Source organism: Cebus imitator, unplaced genomic scaffold (genome assembly GCF_001604975.1).
Source record: "Cebus imitator isolate Cc_AM_T3 unplaced genomic scaffold, Cebus_imitator-1.0 Scaffold411, whole genome shotgun sequence".
NCBI lineage: Eukaryota > Metazoa > Chordata > Mammalia > Primates > Cebidae > Cebus > Cebus imitator.
Window position 1 is genome coordinate 965,835 of NW_016107726.1, and position 4,647 is coordinate 970,481.

The following is a 4,647-nucleotide window of genomic DNA, read 5'->3' on the forward strand; positions in this document are numbered from 1 at the left end:
CTCCATCTCCCGGGTTCAAGCGATTCTCCCGCCTCAACCTCCCGAGTGGCTGGGATTACTATAGTCTGCCACCACACCCAGCTGATTTTTTTGTATTTTTAGTAGAGACAAGGTTTCACCATATTGGCCAGGCTGGTCTGAAACTCCTGACCTCGTGATGTGTCCGCCTCGGCCTCCCAAAGTGCTGGGATTACAGGCATGAGCCACTGTGCCCAGCCATTATGATTTTTATATATTTAAATTCTACATATATTTGAAATGCCATAGGACCATTTTAATTGTTTTAAAATGTCAGCATTTGTATAGCTTTATCCATATTTACACTCTTCATTTTTCTTTTTCTTTTTTCCTGCATTTTCATGATTTCAACTGGAATTCTTTTCCTAATGAAAAACTTCCTTTGTATTTTCTTTAGCATATGTCAGCTGATGACATATCCTTCCAGGGTTCTTTGTTGTTGTTGCTTATTTCACTTGCATTTTTTAAGAATGTATTTTTAAGTTGGTAGTCATTTTTTTAAGACTTTAAAAATTATTTTCTTTGTCTTCCAGTTTAGCTTTTTTTTTTTTTTTTTTTTTTTTTTTTAACAATTTTTTTTTTTTTTTTTTTTTTTAAGAATTTATTTTATTTTTTTAAAGCAGCTGTACTACGATTTGCCTAAGTGCACTTTTCTTTGATTTTATTCCGTATGGACTCTATAGAGATTCCTGAATCTCTCGTGACATTTAGAACCAAGTTTAGAATATTCGTAGCCAGTATCTCTTCACATTTGTTTATATCTCATTCTTTACTATTTTATGGGACTCTGATTATCTTTCTGTTAGATCTTTAGGCCTTTTCCCACATTCCATTTGTCTTAGCTATTTTCTGGATGCTAAGAAAATAACTGTATGTATATATGTATGCATGTGTGTGTGTGTATCCTATGAACCTATTCTCCAGTTTTCTTCTGCTCTGATCTTCTTTTAAGTCCACCTACTAAATTTTTAGTTTGTTATAATTTGAGTTCTAAAATTTTTTAATTGATCTTTTTTATACTTTCTAGCTTTCTTGCTATAGTTTAATATTTCCTCTATTTTTATGGACATATTAATTATCATTTTTAAAGACTAACTGGTAATTTTACTATCTGGATCATCTATGGGTTTGTTTCTACTGCCTTTTTTCTCTTGACTTTCATTCATTTGGCCCTATTTTCTTACATGTGTTTTATTTTGGATGCTGACATTTGATGTAAGAAACTTTAGAAACTATATGTTATTTTCTCTAGAGAGAATTTAATTTTTCTTCTGGTAATTGGATATATTATGAGTAAGTGATTTCAATCCCATCAGGGATTGAGGTGATTCCAAGTGGTATTTCAGATGCTGTGAATGCTGTTTTACTTACTGTTTTCCTTATCCAGAGTGGAGATCTTTAGACGTCTCAAATGAACACATGGTGTGTTTACTAGGCTCTGCCTTCTTGAGCATCCTTGAATTTAAGTTAACCCCTCAGCACCATAAAATATCAAGAAAAACAAACAAACAAACAAATCTCTGCTCGGATATTTAGTCCTATGGAAGTACTTTTGTTTGTTTTCTGACCTCTCAACTCTCATACACAGCTTAAGAACTGGTAAATTTCTTGAACAGAGATTTTAGGCAGAATATTCAACTTTACTTCTTTATGGTTCCCTTTTTTCAAGTCCTGTTTGCCTTAGTAGCCTGGAGCTCCAATGTTTATCTTCCCAGCCTAACCAGTTTGTCGCCACCCCAAGGCTACCATCCCTCAGTGTGAATGGGCAGATAATCTTTTGGGAGAAAGAGGTCTGTATTTCTCACTCTGATTTTTCCTTCGTTCTGAAACCTCGACTCTACAAGTTCTCTCTGTTTACTTGTTCTATAATATATTTAAACAGCTGGAGCTTTGTTTATGATTTTGTTTTGCTTTCTTAAATTATTTCTAGCTTTGATAATTCCTCATGGTAGGACATTTGGTATGATTCAACCTACTCTCCATAGCCAAAACCTATGATTAATTCAATATGCTCTCTTCCACAGCACCATTAATAGTGATATTTGTTGAGAAATAAATTCTATATTTACTTTGAAAATAATGCATTTTATTTGTATATATGAAAACCCAAATATTGCTAAAATAATCTACATAGTTGGTTTTTTTTATTGGATCACATAGTAGAGATGAAATATCAATAGGTCTGAAATGAGAGGTTTTAATTTTGATAACACATTTATCATTTTATGTTTATTTATGATATTAACTGTGTTTATGATATTAACTGTGTTAAACAGAAATAGTTAAACTCTTAGAATGAAAATACAGTTTGGTTATTTTGTTGGTGTGGAAATTATAAAAGCAAACCACTTAGTAGGTCAAAAAATTCTGTCCTAAATTTCCCATGGCTTTCTTCAGGTTACAAACAGTGAGAGTTCTACATAGGAAAAAAAATGAAATCTTTTGTCGCTTATAATTTTCATGGTAAAGAAAAAAAGCAACATTTTCCCAGGAAAGAATTAAGCAAATCATAACAGGAACATAAAACTCAGTAGAAATTAACATACTGCAAGAGGAATATAAACAGAAGACTGAGTAATAATTAACATATTTATAGCTTATAAATCGCTTTCACCTACACTATCTCATTTGATCCTAGCAACACCTCTTGGAGCAATGTATTATCTTCAATGTTATTATTGAAACTTTTATTGGCAGAGTCAACAAAATGGAAACCTAGGCTCAAATGCCAGGCTTCTGAGATGTTCACAAAATCTTTCCATATTTAATGACTACTTACAAATGACAGGCATTATCTGTGATAGGAAGAATAATACAAGAATAAAACTGAAGTGATCACTGCTAATTTGGAGCTTACAAATCATGAAGGAATCAGAAAATAATCAAAAACTCACAATACACAGTGATAAAGTCTATGATGAGGGAAGTGTGGAGTTATAGAACAAATAAGCAGGGTCAAAATCAAGATCTGGAAAAGAGACAGACGGTCAGGGAAGTCTTTCCAGAGAAGGAGAACTCTAACACAGATAAAATAAAATCAAGAGGTGGAAAAGTACACTCTGAGTAACTCAAAGGAGGTCATCATGGGCAGAATATAGAATGTAGGGGTCCAGCGGTACTGGATGAGATGGGGTAATTCCAAGTCTGCATTAAAAAAAGAATACTGCTAATTATTATGTGTTTAAGAGCTTTACTGGAATACTAGTAAGTTTATTAGATTGTATTAACAGATTGTAGTTCTAATGTACTTCTTAGATTTAGAAAGTATAACAAATAAAATTCTGAAGCTATAATTTCAGATCCTAAGGGTAGTTTTAAAGCAGATTTACCTAATTTCTCATCGTAAGTTTATTTGATAAAAAATTTTACTCAGATGTTTTGGATGCCTTGCAGAGGTTAGCAGAGATCTAACAGGTTCTTGATATATATCTGTGGTGTTAAATCTCCAGAGATTTTAAACACATGCATAAGTAGGAGATGGAACATAGAGCACATCCTGAGAGGACCAGATGACATCCAAAATTAGAACCATAGGCAAGGCTGGAGTGTGTAGCACATTTCTAAACCATTGTCCCAACCAGTCAAGAGAAAGTTAACTAAGCAAGAATCAGAACTCAAGTTTAAGGAAGCAAGACTGAAGATTGAAAAATTAAGAACAGACCATTCTACTTGGACCACACAGGAAGGCAGAGGTTGAAACAAGGAAAACTCTCAGACTTTCTTCCTCTTTAGAGTGAAGCTGCACAATCCCCAGAGTACCTGGGGAAGGCTCTTTGAGAGATGGGTGAGGGTTCAAGGAGGACTCTGGCATCTTTCACTGAAGGGCTTATACGTAGCATGTAGATCCTATTTCTAAGCCACAAAATAGAGAAAGGCTTTTGTAGACATTTTTCAGTCATGTTGCCAGACTAGAGAACTCTTCTGGGAAAAGTGTGTTCCTGGAAGCAGAAAAGTGGTTCCTTCATTGGGCAGCTGTTGAAATGCATAATGTTGGATGAGATGAGCCACTTTAACCAGAGTCTCATTAAGGACAAAAACTTGGAGTGTACAAGCAGTGCCTTGTGGAAGAAAGGTAGAGTACACAGAATATCATCCAAGCCCATATTATAAATCCTGTTCTCACTGTGATGCTTCAAGTACCTTATAGGAAATCTGTACCAAACCTCTTCTATCATCATCCTTCCAGCTTCCCAGCACAGGTGACAATGACACTGTCATTATTTATTTTATTCCATTCTAAAGACTTACTTTATATGCTACTTTTGGAATTTATTGTGAACTAATGTACCTCTTAGATTTAGAAAGTATAACAAATAAAATTCTGGAGCTACAATTTCAGATCCCTAAGACTTGTTTGAATAAGTTGAGATAATAATTGTTCTCCAAAATTTTAATTCAGACTTGATAAATCTCTCATAGTCATGCAGCTTACCTCTTCAAAGAAATCAGGGTGGTTTTAAAAGGAATAATAAGGAAATGATACTGCTAAGATATTGAAGGTCTGGCATCGCCCTTTAATTCCCTCTGTATTGTTGTCCGCATTGGAGAGGCTGTAACTAAGTGATGCTTAAACGACCTTTCAAATCACTTAATACCATGAACCTAAATTGGTAAACACTGGTGAGCTGA